Genomic DNA, 20,986 nt, shown 5'->3' with positions numbered 1-20,986 from the left:
TTGGAGTCTGGGAACTTCCTTTTATTTTTACAAAATAAGCACATAAAGCAACATATGCATATATATACTAAGGATATATACTACTTATGTGGTTTTATAACATTTCAAGGAATTTCAATAAAAAAAAACACTGTCAGTGTTAAGGATAAACACCATTTGTCTTACATTAATCATTCAATCAGTCATCACATGTTATATTGCAGGTTCTGGAAATTCAAAGATGAATATGAAAAGCAACAACAAAGTGCTTTACAGCAGTACTAGCAGTACTATTCAAAGTGGATCTGGTCCACAAACTTTTTTTTAAACAGGTCTGCAGTGAGGTAGTACACAAATGGAGGGTCTAGAAACTCTGATAGCAAAGTTATATTTGAAAGTAATTTTACGTCTGTTGAATTTCATAAAAAATTGAAGTTTGAATTTTGTGTCCTTTTTTTCATTTCATTTTTCCAGTAATTAATTTATTTTTGTTGTCTTTAACAAAGTATTAGTTCACAAACTAGTTTTTCCCTACAGCGTCTGAAAAGCACTACTTTATGGAACTCAAGAAAGGCAGGTAGCCACAATAGGTGAGGCTGTATTATGTTTTGCTACTAAGATACATGCAAAAATAACATGTATTACACACCAGGAAAGTACCCACATCAAAATCTGAAGAATGGTGTTGTTAGTGGCCTAGACGAAAATCCCTCAGCAGATGATACAGCACACTTAAGAAAGGCTGCATCATCAATCCTCTAGATGGATGAGATCATAATGAATGGAAAAACAAGTGACTCATTAAAATGCTTCAAGAGTCAGATCCTAAATGTGAAGAAATTTAGGAATACCTTAACCAATCTATCTCTTGTATTTTCCTTTTTTTAAAAAAAAAGTATGCAAAAGCATAATCTAATTTTTTTAAGTAATCTGTCCCCCCAAAAGATGAATAAGACATGACATAATTCCCACCATTAAGGAGCTTGAATCATCTAGACGGGACACAAACAGGTGATAATAATATTGTGGTAAAGGCAATAGTAGAGAAATATGCCGGATAATATGGGAGAGCCTAAACTAGCCTTCGTGATCAAGAGGGCTCCCCATTGAATGCAATAGCTCACACGTACTCAAAGTTCCCATTCCACTTTATCCAACTATAACCAAGTTTCACACACTCTACTCCCTAAATTTTTCTCATATTGTTGGCCTTGCTTCTCCAGCCACACCACTTTAGTCACAGGCCTCATCATCTCACAGTTATTATTATAGCCTCCCCACAGCCTCTTCTCTCCCCAGTACATCCTTCTTACTGCTGCCAGTTATCATTCCCAAATTCAAATCTGATCACATCACCTCAATGCTTAAAAACTTCCATGGATAATGTAACAGTAAGTAGAAAAAACTAGGTACAAACTGTATGATCTGTATTTTATAGATGTATATGTGATAGGTTTCTAACTTGAACTGCGTTTACAATCAATTAATGAAACAATTCCAAAGCCTCTATTTTTCACAGAGAAATTTGTGAAGGAAAATAAGGAAATATAAGTTTAAAGCTGGCTGCAGAACTTTAAGGCATGGGCTATACAAAGTATAATCCCAAAGCTCTTCAAATTCTAAGAAAGAAAGAGAAATGACTAAATGTTTACTTCTATTATAGCTAGCATTGTTTTAACTAGGTTAAATATTCCTATATATTATAAACATTTTATAATACTTTAAAGTCCCTTATATAATGATTATATGGTACACTTGTTGATTTTATAGGACTTAAGAAGTAGCATGGTATAGGAGAAAAAACAGTGAGTTAGGTATCAGAATTGGATTTTAACTAACTGCATTATTGGGAAGTTACCTAATCTCTCATGTCTCAGTTTCTTCATTTATAAAAGAACAGCATTGGTCTAGGTCAGGGGTCAACAATCTTTTTCTGTAAAGGGCCAGACAGTAAATATTTCAGGCTTTATGTGTCACTGAGACTGTCACAACTACTCTACTATGCCATTGTGGTAGGAAAGCACCCATAGATAATAAAGTAATGAGTGTGGTTGTGTTCCAATAAAACTTTACAAAACCAGAAGCAAGCTGGGTTTGGCCTACAAGACCACAGATCTGGGAAATCGCTGTTTACAGTCTTCCCTTGATATCCTGGGGGATTAGTTCCAGGACACGGCCCTTCGTACCAAAATGCAAGGATACTCAAGTCCCTTATATAAAATGGCATGGTATCTGCATATAACCTATGTACATCCTCCTCTCATATACTTTAAATCCTCTCTGAATTAATTATAATATCTAATACAATGTAAATGCTATGTAAATAGCTGCCAGTGCACAGCTAATTCAAGTTTTGCTTTTTGGAACTTTCTGGAATTTTTTTTCTTGACTATTTTCGATCTGAGTTTCCTCGAATCTGCATATATAGAATCTGCATATACAGAGGGCCTACTGTACTTCTAGTTCTAAACTATGAGAGTACTTTTTTCCTATTTAAAATTATTTAAGCTGTTGCCTTCCTTTTTAGAGAAATCTATAGTCATATCTAACACAAGGCACATAAACTAGTGGTTAATAGCAGACTTTAGAGCCAGTTTTGAGATTCCCTACTAGTTGTGTAACCTTGGGCAAGTCACTTAAAATCACTCTGAGCCTCAGCTTTCTGTAAGACTGTTGGGAAGGATAAATGAAGTAGTATAAGTAAAGTACTTAGCCCTGTATCTAGTTCACAGCAAGTATTCAATAAATGGACATTATTACTTTTACAAATTATGTGATCCTCAGCCCTTGATGAGGAACACAATCCTCCAATCAACATATTTTCCAGCAAAGAAATAAAATATGCTATATAATGATCTACATTCAGATTCAGTTTTCACTATAGCAAAAGATGAGAACTGGCCATATTACTCTAAGTCTTTCTTTTTTAAAAAATAAACAACAGTCAGCATTAGTTGAGTGCTTACTATCTACTTTGTATGTATGACTGTATGACTTTGGTTAAGTTATATAACCTTTTATCAGCCTCAGTTTCTTCACCTGTAAAAATGAGGAAAGTTACAGTACAAACTTCATAATTCATAAAATTGTTATAAGGACTGAATTAATAAATTGTCTGGCACAAAAGCTATACAAGTAACTGCTATTATTTGAGTTAGATATTTCACATTTATTCATTCCACTCCTCAGGACAACTCAAAGAGGTATTATTCCTATATTTACAGTTGTAGACAATAAGGCTCAGAGAAGTTAAGAAACCTACCCAAGGTCACACAGCTATTAAGTGGCAATGCCCAAGACTCAACACAGGCTTGCATGACTATATAGCCAAAACTCTTAACACTAGGCCAAAGATGGCATTAACTGTCTTTGTACAGGAAGTGTAACTACATCTTTGTATGGTATGTATAGATTTTAAGAACTAAAATATGGATGTTAATAACATTCTCCCCATACAGAAAATGTTTTTGAATTTTTTTTTAAAGTTCAAGAGTAAGAGAACACACATAAAATCACTGATTTTTTAAAAACTGAAGTATAGTCGATTTACAATGTTGTGTTTGTTTCAGGTGAACAGCAAAGTGATTCACTTATACGTATTTTTTTCTTTTTCAGATTCTTTTCCCTTATAAAATCACTGATCTTCTTAACATGACAGTATTACCATAGATAAAATTTTTGCTAAAATGATTCCTGTTTTCTGTATCCAATTAATTTAACTCAAACTTTCATTATTAAAGAAATACGCAATCTTCTGCATTAAAATAACTAAAGATGCAACACAGTGACTTATATATATATATATGTGTGTGTATACAGATATACACACACTATGCAAATGCTGACATTCATCTCTAACTGATCTTCGAGATCCATATAGACCTCTCAGACTACTTTTATAAAGTGCAAATCTAGAGAGTTAAACATAGTTCTGCTACTTTATAAATCCCCAAGTATTTATTTAGAACCGTGAACTTTGAAAAGCATTCAGATATCAAATGAAAATACCAATATCAAAGGGGAAAAGAAAAAAAAAACTCAAAAAAGAGGGGGACTTCCTGGTGGTCCAGTGGTAAAGAATCTGCCTTCCAATGCAAGGGACGCGGGTTTGATCCCTGGTCAGGGAACTAAGATCCCACATGCCACGGGGCAACTAAGCCCGCGGGCCACAACTGCTGAGTTCATGCACCTCAATGAGAGAGCCCACCTGCCACAAACTACAAAGCCCACGCGCCCTGGAGCCCGCACACCACAACTACAGAAGAGAAAACCCGCACGCCTCAACGAAAGATCCCGCATGCCTCAACGAACATCCTGCGTGCCTCAACTAAGACCCGATGCAGCCAAATTAATTAATTAATTAATAATTTTTTTAAAAAGACATTACTCCACTGGATAGACTCATTCATAAGTTTGTATACCATCACTTGATCCACCTCATACTCTTCAGACCTTGTGACTGCTACTGGTAACTGACCCAGAAACAGAAGTTGGCTTCACACTGTAAAGCCTTATAGCCCAGCAATCTATCACTAACAAAGAAAATAGGGCAGTTTGATATAGATTACTTGCAAACTCTATTACAGGAAATGAACTCAAACTTAGAACACTAACCTACTTCTGAAATTCCCAAAATGCAAATAAGATTAATTTTAAATGTCATAATTAAAATCACAAATTAAAATTTAATCTACATAAGCTGACTGTAAATTTCACATTCTTTCCAAAATAGCAATGCTGAATGTTAAAATGATCATCAATTAGGATTCAATATAACTTCACATTCCGTGTTATATAAGAAGAAATATTACAACATAAATATATTATGTAAGTAAGTATCATCATCTAGTTTGGAAGAGAAAATACTTAATTTTCTTTAGCATTTGGTGTTTCGTTGAGAAAAGAAAAAAAGTCCAAACTTTAGAATAAACAAACCAAATTATCTTTTAGCATTTTAAAATCATATTCTAACATGCTGGATTGTATCAGGGTGACATTCTTTTTTTTTTTTAATTTATTTTTATTTATTTATTTATTTATTTATTTGTGGCTGTGTTGGGTCTTCGTTTCTGTACGAGGGCTTTCTCTAGTTGCGGCGAGCGGGGGCCACTCTTCATCGCGGTGCGCGGGCCTCTCACTGTGGCGGCCTCTCTTGTTGCGGAGCACAGGCTCCAGACGCGCAGGCTCAGTAATTGTGGCTCACGGGCCTAGTTGCTCCGCGGCATGTGGGATCTTCCCAGACCCTAGGGCTCAAACCCGTGTCCCCTGCATTAGCAGGCAGATTCTCAACCACTGCGCCACCAGGGAAGCCCCAGGGTGCCATTCTTTGCCGTGCATTTTAATGCCCATCAAGGCTGGAACGGTAGGAGGAGGAGTGGACATTATCTGCCTAACACTAATGGATCAATCAGTGGTGTGCGCTCCAGGTATAAGCAGCAGCACTCTTATTGGTATGAACATAATATATCAAAAATATCAACCTCTATTTCTAGAAGAAAAACAGGCACTCACGGTGCTTCAAAAATTATCTGTATACACATACACAAACACACAAAATTCTGTTCACTTTCCTTTATCAAAAAAAATAATTTTAAAAATAATCTGCAGAATATCTAGTAAAGAAACCTCCTTAGATAACTGAAGCTAATGCTTCAGTTCAGTTAAAAAGGGTCGTGAACTCCTTTTAAACATACATTGAAAGCTGTGGGTCTTCTCCCCAGAAAAACACAAATTTACACAGAATTCAGACTCTTGGAAGACCATTTATGGACACATCCATAGATCCAGGTTAAGAACCACAGACAAAGTAGAAATTTTCTCAAGGTCCCTTTGACCCTCTTCCATAATTTTACCTCTGACTCACAAGAACCAACTAAATTATTCATAACCAGACAATGAACTCTCTTGTACAGCCAACCCTTAAAAAAAAAAAGTTTGACAGTACTTACATAAGCAGTATTCAAAAGAAAATAAACTACACTGGCAGCATTTTGAAATATAGCATGTGACTAATGATACTGATGAATATGATAGTGCATTACAGTTTATAAAATGATTTCACATTATAAAAATGAATATTTTTACCCCCTTTTACAGCTAAGGAAATAGAGGCTCAGAAAATAACTTGACAGGGTCACACAGCCAACAACTGAAGAGCTGGTATTCTAATCCAGAGTTGCCTAGTTCCAGAACTGAGCTCAATATGTTATTACATCCTGATGCTTCCACAAGAGCCCCTCACACAAAGAAAATAGATTTTTTTAAAAAAAAAGCCTAATGGGTCGCATTTTAGTGTAGCTGTGTCTTGAATATTGACATCAATTTTTTTAAAAAAGTATATTTCAAATGTTCCATTTCCTCTTGCTTCATTGGTTTACATAAAACATGTTTTTCAGAAAAGTGAAGAAACTCTCAAGCTAATGAGTTTCAGGACTGAAAAATATGACATTTTCTTATTCTACGAAGCATTTCTTCTCCCTCATCTCTTTAGTTCTTAATACACAAAAATAAATGACTCTTTGTTGAAAATTCAAATATAAGAAACCAGTTTAAATGTCCAATGTTTTAAAACACAAAAGCTATTTGAAATTAATTTTTAGGACGTTCAAAATAGCCCCTTTAATCTTTTCAAAATGACAAACCCATTTTCAGTTCTCTACAACTCTTAAAAGAGTTCTTGATTTTTTGAAAAAGGGTCATTTGTCTAATCCCACAGAATGTACAACGCCAAGAGTGAACCTTCAGGTAAACTCTGGACTTTGGGTGATGGTGTATCAATGTAGGTTCATCGAGTGTAACAAAGGTACAATTCTGGTGTGGAGATTTTGTTAGGGGAGACTGTGCGTACATGGGGCAAGGCAGGGGGCATATGAGGGCAGAGGGTATATGAAATCTGTACCTCCCACTTAAATTTGCTATGAACCTAAAACTTCTCTAAATATAAACTATTTCGATAAAGGGTGGGGGGGGTGTCTAATTTATCTACCTCACTTTCTTCTTAACAAATGAGGAAATAGTATTTTTAAAAATTGCCCTTACTGGCTGTGAATTAAATTTCCTGCCAGGATACAGAATGTGCAATTATTACAGAATATATAGAATATAATAGTAATCTTATCAAATGCTGAAAGAATTAACAGCTTTAACTGTTAACATGATGAAGCTAAAACGCAATAGAGTATGGTATCCTAAGATTTCTTTTGACATTTATGTTCATACTCTTCGTATCTTAAGGGTGATATACAAAGTGACTAAAAGTTTGAAGTAGGTCATGGGTTGACTGACAAACTAAAGCGGGTGCCCCTAGGAAGGAGGAGGAAAAACAGCAGCCAATGAAAAAAGCCACCGCCAAGTAGAGATCTTCTGCTTACCCAAGTCTACCCTCTGGCAGGATCAAGACTCGAGGGAGGTGGAGGAAAAGGATTTCCTCATAGAACGAAAATGAAGAACACCAAGAGTCGAGCAAGTATCAACCTACACAGGAAAAAAAACAATGCAAAGGAAAAAAAGGTGCAACGAGCAGATAAAATACCTGTGTCGACCCAGTTTCTTTCAAGAACTTTTTCCCAAAGAATCTTCCCAAAGTGGTAACATTAGCATAAGGTAAAGGGCCAAACACAGTTATGCTATTAATGCAGATTAGAAGGAACACTGAGAAAAGTTCAATTTTCTACGAAAAGTCATCCGATCCAACACTGCCAAGTGGGAACACATAAAAAAGCTCTTCAAACTCAGGCACCCAAACGCTCGGACAGTGCGAATCCAGTAAATGACCAGCCCCGGGCTAGAAAACTCGAGCGAAGTAGATAAATCGCCTCCCGCAGGAAACCAGCAAGCTAAGCCCAGAACTGAGAGAAAGGAGGAGAGAGCAGGCATCCGCGACTGTAAAACAACTCCACTGAGCAGCTGCGGGTTTTGAAAGAGGCTGCAGTTTCTGGTGTCACGCCGGGAGGCACTCTTCGATCCGGTCTCCACCCCCGCGGATGGTCCACCAGGCGCAGGCTGCAAGCCCCCAGCACCGGCCAGTCCGACCCTCAGCGAGCCCCGCGGACCGGCCAGTCCCGACGGGCCACGAACCCCTCAGGCGGGCCAGTCTCGGAGAGGCGGCTAACACTCCGGGCGGGCAGCAAGCCCCCGGAGCGAGCATCCCGGACCGCGGTTAACCCCCCGGCGGGCCGCGCGTCCGGCGCCGCAGGGCCCGGAGTCAGCCTGCCTGCCCCACCCCCACAGGCCGCGGGTCCTGGGGGTGTAGGGCCGCCCTCCCCGGACCCCGGACCCGCGCCCACCGCACGGCACTGCTCATGCCCGGGACCCCCGCGAAGCACCTGCTTGCCCCTCTCTTCTTCGAAAGACCCAGAGGAGCGAGCCAGGGGGCCGCTGGCGAGGCTGACAGAGCCAGAGGCTGGGGTTTCCCTCGGGGAACGCGACCCCGTGGGAGCGACAGAAACCGTGCAGCGGTTTAATGGGCCCAAACCCTCTCAGCTGTGGAGTTTGGGTTACGGCGCGCAGGGCTGGAGTTTCCCCGCGCCACAGGCGCGAGCCCGGGCGGCGCTACGATTTGGGGTGAGGAAGGACTTGGCAGGAGGGGACAGCACCGCACAAAGGAAGAGGGGAGTGAGGGGGAACGAGCGTCCGGTTACCTCAGTCCTCGGCTCGTCTTTCCGCTCGGTTCCTCCCGGCCTCGCCAAGGATGCAGCCGCCGCTACCAGGCTCCCGCAGCCCAGAGCGGCGCCGCACCAGCCCCGCGCGAGAACCCGACGGACGCGCGCTCTTTTGCGCGGCCTCGCCGAGCCCAGCCGCTGCCTAGCGTCCTCTCGCCCGCACCTGCGCACAGCACCCTGGGAAGTGTGGTTTCCAATTACCTCCTCCGGGGGTCCGCCCCCGCCCCACGTGCTCTCGGAGCCCAGCTCCGCTTGGGTAGCGGTAGTTTTCACCCGACTGGGAGTGTTATCCTGCCGGATCCTGACGGGCCAGGGCCTAGCGGACGTCCCGAAAACACATTTTTAGATAGGCGACGGCATAAGTATCTGTGGAGTTATCCGTTTCTTCACTTCTGTGGCAGTACTATAAGTCCCCTCTTGATCATGGTGAGGGTTCTTAGGGTTTGTCTCTAAAAAAAAAGGAAAAAAAGGCTTTTACTTTTATTGCTGTCAGTTTCTCCACAGGCTCTACAAGGATATATAAAACAGCTGGTGTTTATAAGCACATAACCACAGTTTATAAGCCCACGGAAGCAGTTGATTGACCTAAGCACTCGCTGCTAAAAACCACTGCAAGTAAAAATGATGTTGAAATAAACTGATTTTTCGATAAAGTCAATGAAATGTAGGAGGAGGGGGATAATGAGAGAGCAAAGAAAAAACTTTGAAGAAGGATATTCCCCGAAATGTGTCTTTTGTTAGAGCAACCTCTAGCTTTCACAACCCTAGGAATCTGTTTCAGGATAAATTCAATCCTAGGTACATTTATAAATATTAACACACAGGTTTGGATTGATTTTGCTAGAAAAGAGGTTTTTTTTTTAACATTAGCATCTTATGTAAAAACCCCAAAATGACTTTGAAATTTCATTTCTAGGGTAAAAAAATCACTTTTATTTTTTTAAATAGCAGAAATAGAAATAAATCTTAATACTTCAGAATATTTCTCTTCAGAAAATTATATTTTGCAAATTTAATGTAAATACATTTTGAAAAATAGAGCAAGACCAGTTTTAGTGTACACACACCACACAAATTGTAAAATTTGTCTGGAAGCATGATGTAATACTATATATTTAATAAGACCACGTTCTAATAGAATGTTTTTATAATCTGAACTTCTTTTTAATTGCATGTGCAGTATCTTCTAAAAAATGCTTATAGAACAGAACTGCTCTTTTTTCCTCTGCTAATTGACATATACCAAACTACTTGTAGTTACTAACAACATCAAAGAAATATACACAATATTTCAATATGGTTACCATTTATTTTTTCAAAAATATTTAGTGAGCACCTACTATATGCCAGAGACTGAGTTAGGAACTGGGAAATACACAGTGAACAAAACCGAATAGTCCCTGCCCTTGTGGAGACGTAAGATCTAGTGGAGGAGACGGACTAAACAGATAATGAGAAATAAAAAGGAACGCAGAGGGTGGCAAGGGGAGTGGGGAGCATATAAGGTATACCAATATAGAGCTTTTTGTTGGGAGAGGGGAGTCAGGCAAAAATTCTGAAAGTTAAATGAAATTCTCAAACCAAATAACAATAAACTGGGGGGGGGGGGGAATCCTTCCCTAAAATGTGATATATCCACAACAATGCTCTCAAATAATTATTTTTAAAAATAAAATCTTACAAAACAAGATACATCTTGATGGGATTCAGAACATACTACCCCAAAATATGGCACCTTGTCATATTGAATATCTTAAACTGAAAGAATTTGAGAAAACAGAAGCAGGAAGGTCACTCTTCATTCCCGCCTCACTCTTCTTCCCCAAAACAGCTCATCAAACGCCCATATAAAAAGTACCCTCCCTATACTAGGACTAAAGAAGACATTTATATTGCCAGAGATGGAATTTAGGGCTGAGAAGTCTGTATAAACATACCTAAGATAAGCTAACCCTTATCTTCCTAGTTACTTCTTCACCACTTACTAACCCTAGCCCAAACACCACTGTCTTGTCAATTCTTCACGCATTTATTGTTTCTTTGTCTAAAAGGTGTAAAACCTTCTTGCTCAGGTCACTTCTTTGGGTCTTCATTCTCTTGAACGTACATGAAGTCTCCCACATACCCGTAAAAATTCAATAAAATGTGTATGCTTTTATCCTGTTCATCTATCTTTGCTTCGTTTTCAGAGGTAGACAGAGACCCTAGAAGAGTCAAGGAAAACTTCTTCCTCTACTACAACCTCAATGAAAGAAAAGAACACACATTTCTTAAATATGGCAAAGATATCTTCTTAGCTTTTATTCATTCTTCCCTAGCTCCATTTGAGAATAAACAGGACTAGCCTTAATAAGTAAGGACCTTTCATTAGAGACTCCTTACCTTCCCTAAAGTTCCATAAATTAAAATTGATAAAGATCTGATATCTGTTGGCTCACTGTCTGTTGTACTTTGGTCCAAACAAATTGCAATGTTTTAACCTCAATTGACATTTGCATTTTAAGTCTTTATCTCTAATCCTGGAATAAAAGGCTTTATACAATCTCCAAAAGAATTTCAAATGGGGCCTGCCTAGGGATTTGGAAAGATTAATGAAGGGGACCATTTTATTTTCATTTGCAGTGGAGGCAAAGCTTTCAGTCAGTGGGCAGTCCCCTGGACAGCTGCCTGCCTATGAAAATTTCCTTAGAGAGTCTGAACAAGCAAGACCACCCCTCCTGTCCAGGTCAGAGTCACTGGTTTGCAGTTACCTTTCTTCCCACTCCTCAACTCCCATTTTATCACCCTCCTCCTCAGCCAACTGCCGGCTTCAGCTTCCCTTAACAATCACCTCCTGCCTTCTGCCCCATGATATACTGGATGGCTGCATTTTCTGGCCTCACCCTAGTGGCCTGACTTAACCTATTTTAGTTACTTTATGATAGTTCTTCCATCCATTACCCTTGCCATTAATCTGACACAGGTATCTCTAAGCCTTTGCTGACCATTTTTCACTCTCATCTCTGAAATATTTAAATTTCCCTGATTTCTCTCTGGGCCTTTGTAATTGCTATGCCTTCTCCCTCTTTGCCTGGTTAACTCCTACTCGCCAACCAACATCAACCTAGTTACTGTTTTCATCAGGAAGTCTATCCCGGTTACAGTTCCCCTCCTCTCTATTCTGGGTTAATGCTTCCTGTACATGCTCACATTACAACCTATTTTTGCCCCTCAGGTAGCACGTATCAGTGAGCATTTTAATGAGATATCTATTCTTTCATTTGTCTGAAAACTTCTTAAATAGAAAGTTGGAGCACAGTACTTGATCTGAGGTGGCTGATTAACAAATACTTGGGAAATAAATGAATGCATATCAACCTTGTGCAATAAAGAAGGACCCAACGAATATTTTCTGTGAAGAAAATATTTTAGGCTTGCGGACCTTCAGGTTTCCGTTGCAACAATTCAACTCTGCTTCTTAAAGCACGATGGCTAATTCTCACTGGTGCCTCCAGAGTATCTATATAACAGGGAATTTGAGTTAAAGATTTGAATGGAAGGAGTGGGGCTGCAGCATTGGCTAGAGGACAGTACTTGAGGATATGTTTACATAGCAGGTACACTGTTCTTGTTTAGAGTGATTACTTATCTGGGGTAGTTTGGGGGCAGGTCAGTAGATAGAGTTAAAACAGCAGGCATCCTTGGTATAGCCACTGCCAGTTAAGGTTGTGCACTAAATTATTTCTTTGGAAAATTACCCGTGTTGGTGAGTTTTTAAAACGTATCATTTAATTCAGGTTTGCTTTTTTCCCTTCCACTTTTAACATTTCACTTTGGCTATTCCATCCTGCCCAAGTTAAATCACTTTCCATTTCCCATGAACCTGCCTAGACATGGTTGAACTTTCAAGCTGCCTTTGTGGGAGCTGTGGAATCTTCTCTCGAGCAATACGTGACATAACAGGATGAGAGCATTTTGCCTCTATCCCTACCACACTCCAGAAGTCTCCTGACTTTAATTATTAGTAAAACACATTTAGAGAAACTCTGTTTTCCAACGTTTGAAATGTGTACAATACACTTCTGAGCAAAGTTGTATCCATATGTATGGTAGAAAGTGGTACAGTGATACAAATGTAATTGTGTTTCAATTCCAATACTATTCCAAATGTATGATCTCTATGAAGACTACTGTAGATCTATATTACATTAGCTTTCTGATATCATCTTCACATTCTCAAAGAAACTCTATCCCTGAAAGGTTTCTTTTTTCTTTTGAATTTTTTAAAATACAATGCAGAATGGCAGATACTGCTAGTTCCTAAACAGTATCTTCCTGCCTTCTTCATTAATGAAAGAACCCCAGTTTTTTTGAAGGGATGACTAGGTACGCAGCTAACAAATTATTTGTCACGCTCCCTGACAAGAGTTCTAGTCATAAGGTGTAAGTACAAGTGTTGCATGGGACTTTAGGGATGGCTACTTAAAGGGAATTGATTCAGCTGGAAGGTACCTCTCTTATCCTTCTTTCTTCCTGGAAATAATGGCTTGAGTTTTAGCAGCCACCTTGGACTATGAGGTTATTTGAGGGTGGAAGTCATGTACAGGATGATGGAAGAATGACAGAAAGAGCCTAGGTCCCTCATGACCACTGAGCCACGAAAATAGTCCTGCTACAAGCCTTTCAGGGTTAGAAGTTCCATTTGTGAAAAGGATAATATTTGTATGTGATAAACAAAATGTGGCTGCCTCTAAATTTTAGAACCGGCATAGTGGACTGCCCAGGCTTGCAGGCTTTCTTTCCTTATTAATTAGCAATTTAGGACTGTTCTTTCACTGGGCCAGTGGAGAAGGAGGAACAACAGTCAGGAGACAGGAAGAGATCAGCAGGTGAAAACCATTGATCGAAAGAGATAAACCAGGGTTGAGTAATCAGATAGGGTACGTGAATTTACTCCACTAGGCCTTGACCATTTTGCACAGAAACCTTAAGACAATACTTTGAGTTTATCATGTTGCAACCTTGGGATGATGGTGTAATTCTTTCCCCTAAACGGCTGTAATTCTTTCCCCTAAATGGTTACAGGCTCTCCTGTAACCACAGACTCATGCACTCATAATCCCTGCACAGATGGTGCAGAAAGAAGCTCAAATTTTCAGATCCTCTTTGTGATTCTCTTTGGAAGTTTATAAGCCAACTTTGAAAAAGAGATGTTATTATAATTGCATTTCATTTGCAAGGAAGCAGAACCAAAAGAAAAACTTTCAGCCAATTTCCTCAGAGGCAAAACTGGGTCATTAGAATAGAGTAGCCTGTTGTTCAGCCTATGTGCGAAGTTTCAGTTGCTATTTTTATCATCAGCTGAGCCTTGAGTCAGAAGCCCGTGCCTACCTGGTTGGAGGTGCCACAAAAAGACTCTTGCTTTATGCTCACAACTGTTGAATAGAAAACAGATGAGGCCAAAGAGGGCTCAGGATAGAAGATATGTGATCACCTTTGCTGCGTGCTGCCTTGACAAGCAGTCGTTTACATGTCAGTCAAGGAGTTTTAAACTTCACTCAGGCTACTGTCCTTAAATCTGGACTACCTTTTTTCTTTAGAAAAAATTTAAAACCAGTGTCCATCTTACCTGCCTCTACTTCTCAATGTGAAGCCTTTCCTCAAGGTCTGCCAAAAGTTTCCCTTCTCTTGGGCTTCCCTGGTGGCACAGTGGTTAAGAATCCGCCTGCCAATGCAGGCGACATGGGTTCGAGCCCTGGTCTGGGAAGCTCCCACATACCGCGGAGCAACTAAGCCCGTGCGCCACAACTACTTAGCCTGCGCTCTAGAGCCCACGAGCCACAACTACTGAGCGCGTTCACCTAGAGCCAGTGCTCTGCAACGAGAGAAGCCACTGCAATGAGAAGCCCGCGCAACACAACGAAGAGTAGCCCCCACTCGCCGCAACTAGAGAAAGCCCGCACGCAGCAACAAAGACCCAATGCAGCCAAATAAATAAATAAATTTATATAAAAAACAAAAGTTTCCCTCCTCTCTCCTCCCAAGAAGCCCACTCTCACCCTCTCAGGCAGGCTGCTGGCAGAAAACTCACGGTACATTTAATGAGCCCTTTGAGGCAAATTTAATAAAGGTGTGGACAGGTTCTAGGAAAAGCTAAAAGGAGCATGCAGTACTCCTGAGCTAGTAAGAGAGCAGTTACCAGAACTGGAGGGGAGAGAAAGCTGTGTGTAGAGGCCTGCTGACTGTAATAAAGCCTTGATGACCCCCTGCAGGAAGGGTGCTAGGATAGAAGTACCCCAATCTCCCTCTCCTTCTCTTTGACTTCAGGTGACAACCCCTGCCAAAGGCAGCTTCTGGAAGCCGGTGGACAAGGAAGTCTGTTAATTTTGTCCATCAACGTAGCTTTTCTGGCACAAAGCTGTATAGAGAAGGGTGAAGAGGGATCTAGAAAGACAACTGGAAGATATTCAGTCACCTGCTCTGACATTTTTGCTCATGCTGGGCTTATCACCTACCCTCATTTTCAACTGTCATATAATCCACTGGTCTGGTCTAGGATTCAAGTGTATGACCCACTTTTAAATACAGAAATGTTTCTCTCCTCAGTTGGCATTTTTAGCTGCATTATTCACACTGACACTTAACAAGATACAGCCTTTATTGTCACTTAAATGTTTTAAATGTATATAAGTATCCTGTTATACTGTAAGCTCTGTGGACCAGAATTTACGAGTTATGCTTCTGTTCTATCTCCACAGCACCTAACACAGTGCTCAGCACAGACCAGTTGAAACAAATTGTAATCTTCTTAATTCCCTCCTTCATTTTATCCCCACACCCTACCTGCCCCAGAGGATGCTTATACCTTCATATTATTTTGTGGACCCTCAAGGTGAAAAAATCATCTAAAATCACCATTAGATGGTTCTGAAGAACCTAGGGGCAGGACAGGAATAAAGACGCAGATGTAGAGAATGGACTTGAGGACATGGGGAGGGGGAAGGGTAAGCTGAGACAAAGTGAGAGAGTGGCATGGACTTATATATACTACCAAATGTAAAATAGATAGCTAGGGGGAAGCAGCCGCATAGCACAGGGACATCAGCTCGGTGCTTTGTGACCACCTAGAGGGGTGGGATAGGGTGGGAGGGAGGCTCAAAAGGGAGGGGATATGGGGATATATGTATGCGTATAGCTGATTCACTTTGTTATACAGCAGACAATAACACAACATTGTAAAGCAATTATACTCCAAAAAAGATGTAAAAAAAACATTTTTAATAAAAATAAATAAATAAAATCACCATTAGAAAGCACAAGAAGTCTAGATGTGTCTGTAGGGGTGTTTCTGAAGTTGGATAGTGGAGTATGCAGGTCAAAGCTAGGCTTCCATCAGCAGACACCTGCAACTCTTTACCTGATGGCTTTTTCTATCTGCCTCACTAGCCCAAAGGCAGGGGAGGCTAGAAGTGCTGGGAAGTTCCAGTCTCCAATCTCCCCACAAGCAGCTCTAAAATAGTGACTGAAGGGACTTGGTGACAAAAAAATCAAGCAACCTCACTGACCTGATGGGGGGAGGGGGCGGGCAACTCTGAAGTACCTTCTACACGGTTTCCCAGAATTCCCCTGGGGTTTGAGCCCAGCTGCCCACAGGGCTGATCTGCATGATAATTCATCCTTAATTAGCTTCCTTCCCTTTGTTTTTCTCTCTCCCTCTCTGCTGCTGCCAGTGCTTCTTGGAATCACCTCCCAAATGAAATACGGACTTAAATTCTTACCTTCAAGTTTACTTCTAGGGTAGAATGATGTGACATCACCAATGATATTCAACCCATTTGTGGTAGGAATATACAAGATGTACTTTTCTTTTTTTTAAAAAAAGGAATTCCTTATTTTTATTATTTATTTATTTATCCATTTATTTTTGGCTGTGTTGGGTCTTCGTTTCTGTGCGAGGGCTTTCTCTAGTTGCGGCAAGTGGGGGCCACTCTTTCATCGCGGTGCGGGGGCCTCTCACTGTCACGGCCTCTCTTGTCGCGGAGCACAGGCTCCAGACGCGCAGGCTCAGTAGTTGTGGCTCACGGGCCTAGTTGCTCTGCGGCATGTGGGATCTTCCCAGACCAGGGCTCAAACCCGTGTCCCCTGCATTGGCAGGCAGATTCTCAACCACTGCGCCACCAGGGAAGCCCCGTACTTTTCTTGATATAACTTCTATGTCCTGACATTTTCCTCTTTCTTTGCTTTCATATCTAAACATATTATTGATCCACCTAAGAAAAATTCCAAAGACATTTAAAAAAATTAAAAATAAAGTTAGTGTTTTTTTATCTTATTACAAAAGCAATATATGCTTATTGTTGAAAAATTAGAAAATAAAAATAACACCACTATTCTAAAATAGCAACTGTTAATATCTTGCTGTGTATCCTTTTGGAACATTTTCTTTACATGAATTAATGTAGGCTTTTTTAATTGCTTTTTTTCCCACTGAAGAATATATATGGAATAACTTGACAAGTCAAAAAATATTTATGTTTAACAACATTCAAAAATGATTGCAGAGTGTTTCACTGTATGGACTTACTACTACTGTTCCTTTAATCAAGTTTCACTTTTAGTTATTTTGAGTTTTTCAGTTTTCAAAAAAAAAAAATTACTAGGTTGTATAACTTGTAACTAAATGTAACTTCTAACTAAATCATCAAGGTACTTCCCCAAAAGTGGAACTGCTACATCAGAGAACACATATATTCCAAAGGTTTTTGACATCTTACCTAAGTGACTCCTACCAGCAATGTATGAGATTGTTTATTTCCTGACAGTTCTATCAACTCTGTTTTCTTCTTTAAGCCTTTGCCAATAATTAATTTCATTGCTCTGATTAATAACAAGGATGAACTTTTTAATATTCCCATTGGTCATTCTTTTCCTTTTTTTATGATTTGCCTTGTTTCTGTACATAAAGACAACTGTAGGAAGACAGTTCCTGCTGTAATACTAGCTGGAGGTTATGATCTCACTGCTTTTTTTTTAAACATCTTTATTGGAGTATAATCGCTTTACAGTGTTGATCTCATTGCTTTTTATTAATTGGTTGGTTATTCTTCCTCCAAGAACAGTCCTAAGAAAGGCCTCTGACCTCTCCTTGCTTCAGATATCTAATTCACACTTAAGTTTAACCTCGACCCCTGTACCAATGACCTTTCACATCAGTGAAAGCAACCTAGCAACCTACTGCATCTCTCCATTAGCTTTCCTATCAATATTCAGTTTCAGCATATTGAGTCCTAACTTCCAATCTGTTGCCATTCCCAACTTTCTCAGTTCCATCTAAACTCTCTTGGCCTCCAAAATTTGAAATAGCAGAGCTTCTTTTTAATCTTGTTTTCTTTTTCGTACTCAAATCCAATCAAACATGATTATGTATTTTCTTTGTTCATAATATTTCACAGATTTTCTCCTAAAGCTTTATCTCTACAACCATGACTCTAATTTAGACCCATCACATTCTATCTAGAGGACTTCTCGCTTCAGAGCTAATAGAGTTTTATGTGTACAATTTTCAATATTTTAAAATAATTAAATTTATCCTGCACTTAACAGTATATGTGTATACATAAGGTATAAAGAATAATTAAAGTCTTACTCTGAGGGTTCCTTTCCAAACACATTCCTCTCTCTCTCCCACAGAGGTAAATACTATCCTGAATGTATGTTTATCATTCCCATGTATTGCTTTGTAGTTTTACCCTATTTGCATTTAGTTTGCATGCTTTTGAACTTTAAATAAGCAATATCATATTATATGTATTTTTTTGCAACTTGCTTTTCTTGCTCAACATTATATGTAAGATTTGTCCTTGTTGATGGTTTATTCATTTTTTTACTACTGTGTAGTATTGCATTGGATGCCTATACCATAATTTATTCATCCCCCCTGTTGATAGGTATTGAGTTGTTTCCAGTTTTTTTTTCTATTATAGACCACGCTGCTATGTACATTTGTGACATGTACAAGCTTACATAGCAAATGCAAGAGTTTCTCTAGAAGTGGAATTTGTGATTTCACAGTGTTCATAACTTTGATGTCACTAGATAATGCCAAATTGTCTTCCAAGATTTACACTTAGGAAAGTTTCTGAGGATATCAGTCGTCCCACACTCTGACTAGCACTTAGTTTTGCCAGATTTCTTAAGTTTTGCCAATCTGGTAAATATAAATAGTATTTCCTGGTTTTAATTTGAATTTATCTAGTTATGAATGAGATTTTAATGTTTCATATGTTTATTACCAATTTAGATTTCCTTTTCTGCAAAATTCTTCTTCAATTTTTTCCTTATTTTTCTATTGGATTTTTGTTCTTTTTTCTGATTAGTTTTTAGGAGTAATTTTCAATATTCTAAATAGTAATCTTCTGTTCATTATCTGAGTATTAAACCTCTTCCAGTTTGTGGCTTCTTACTTTTTAATGATATCTTTTGATAATCAGTTTTTAATTAGAATGTATTGATAATAAAATCTATCAATCTTTACCTAATGGGTTGAGGTTTTTATATCTCCTTTAAGAAACACTTTCCAATTGAGACTTAAAAAATTTTCTTCTAAAACTTTTGAGTTTTACATTTTATATCTAAATCCTTAGTCTACTTGAATTGATTTTTGTAAATGAAATTGTTATCATGTTACCATTTATGCCTACACCATAGCCAGCCTATAGAAGATACTCAGTACTTTTCCACTTCTTTTTTTATTCTTTGATTTATTATTTTAAATAAATGTTTTTTTAAAAATGCTTATTTCAAGCTAAATGAATCTTTTAGAAGCACTCCACAATGCACTCTTTGTTATCATTTAGATGTTGCGTAAACTACTAAAAACACAGGCAAGCCAACAATTTACCACAATCAGCATTAAAGTCTTGGATGTACCACTAGATTTTAGAGTGGGATGAGTTCTGGGTCCATAGTGTAGATTGTAGAGATATTTTTAAGTATTTGATCTGCTAAATGAATAAAATGTAAAAATATCCTTGTGTCATCCTTTGAGATGAATTGGATAAGCTACATCTTTGTGGGGGAAAAAGCATGGTTGTTATCAGAGTATCATCATCTATCATGATCTCTAACTATAGCAAATCAAGCGTTAAAAATTATGTTCTATACTTCATATTGTATATTTAAATATGACCTCCTTAATGGAATATGAAGATGTATGATAAAACACAGAGTCTCTCTCTTCAGGTTTTTTAAACCCTACCAGTTCCTAATATACCCCCAGGGGAAAGCCAGACCCATTCAATGACTTGGCACCAGAATTAAGCCAAAACTTGTCTTTGAGATAGGCACAGTGGGAGGAAGCAAAGGCACCATAGTAATAGTTGTAAAACACTTGGAGCTCCCTCTGCTGGAATATATTGGTATAGTAGTATTAGTAGTGCAGTAGAGCAGTAGTGAAGGAAGCACTCTACCTCCAAGGTAGAAGAAATGGAAACAAAAGGAAACAATCTAAAAGTTAGCTTTGACACCAGGTTAAAGGGAAAGTTTAAAACAACAGTAGACTTTCTTCTAAACAAATTTTGTAAAATTTGTCATTTTCCTTCTACTTTAGGGATATTTGCCTTATAGTACAAAAAGCATTATCTTGATTCATTAATTGACACCTTATGGGAGCAACCTCAGGGAAGAGCATAACATCATTTTAGAACGTTGATGACTGAAAATGTATTTATAGACTAGACTTTTATTCATTATGTAACTTTTGGAAAGTCATTTAACTTCTCTGTATTGTGTCGCTCTAATTTTAAAATGAAGATGACAATAACAACCCCAAACTCTTTGACAATGGTGGGTAAATGAGAAGCCAAAGATGTGAAACAAACTTCCAAGGTGTCACATATCCTCGTGGCTAAAATCCCAGAACTGGTTGGTAACCATGTTCCCAGATGAATAGTGTTGAGTCCCAGGCACTGTGTCAGGTCCTGGTAACACAGTGATGAATAAAGACTGTCCCTCACCCTCCTAGAACTCACAGTTTAACAGCCTATGGGAGAAGACACTATAATAACACAAACAGTAACAAAAAAACATGGCAAATCCTATAAAAGAATGTATTGGAAGGTTATAGAGACACATAATTTTCTAGATGGTCAGAAAAGGCTTCAAAGAAAAGTTGTGTTTGAGTTGGGACTTGAATGATGAGGTACTTTCCAGTATATATTTCTTTCTTAAAAGTTTTGTTTATTTAGCTGTTCTTAGTAGGAACTCTCTTCCAAAAACAGTTTTAAAAAACATGATAATTAGGGGAACAGAAAGTTAGCCTAGTTCTAGTTTATTTCATTGGAAGTCTTAATAAACAACATACTGATGCA

The 20,986-nt window shown here is 38.9% G+C and overlaps 1 protein-coding gene across 6 annotated transcripts in view; it reads right to left on the bottom strand.

Moving 5' to 3' along the window:
* The window catches only part of KLHL8 (kelch like family member 8), a 52,018-nt gene extending 43,225 nt beyond the window's left edge, over positions 1-8,793 (bottom strand). For 5 of the 6 annotated variants that reach the window (XM_068542669.1, XM_068542670.1, XM_068542668.1 and 2 more), the window contains exons 1-2: positions 8,619-8,793; positions 7,350-7,452 (exon numbers count right to left, since the gene is read on the bottom strand). The gene's annotated coding sequence lies outside the window, so the exon portion shown is untranslated. The remainder of the gene's footprint in view (positions 1-7,349; positions 7,453-8,618) is intronic. The other variant, XM_068542672.1, reaches the window with a different exon arrangement.
* Between the last annotated feature and the right edge of the window lie 12,193 nt (positions 8,794-20,986).

Source organism: Eschrichtius robustus, chromosome 4 (assembly GCF_028021215.1).
Source record: "Eschrichtius robustus isolate mEscRob2 chromosome 4, mEscRob2.pri, whole genome shotgun sequence".
Lineage (NCBI taxonomy): Eukaryota > Metazoa > Chordata > Mammalia > Artiodactyla > Eschrichtiidae > Eschrichtius > Eschrichtius robustus.
The sequence above is the reverse complement of the archived record's forward strand: the minus strand, read 5'-3'. Positions and strand labels throughout refer to the sequence as shown.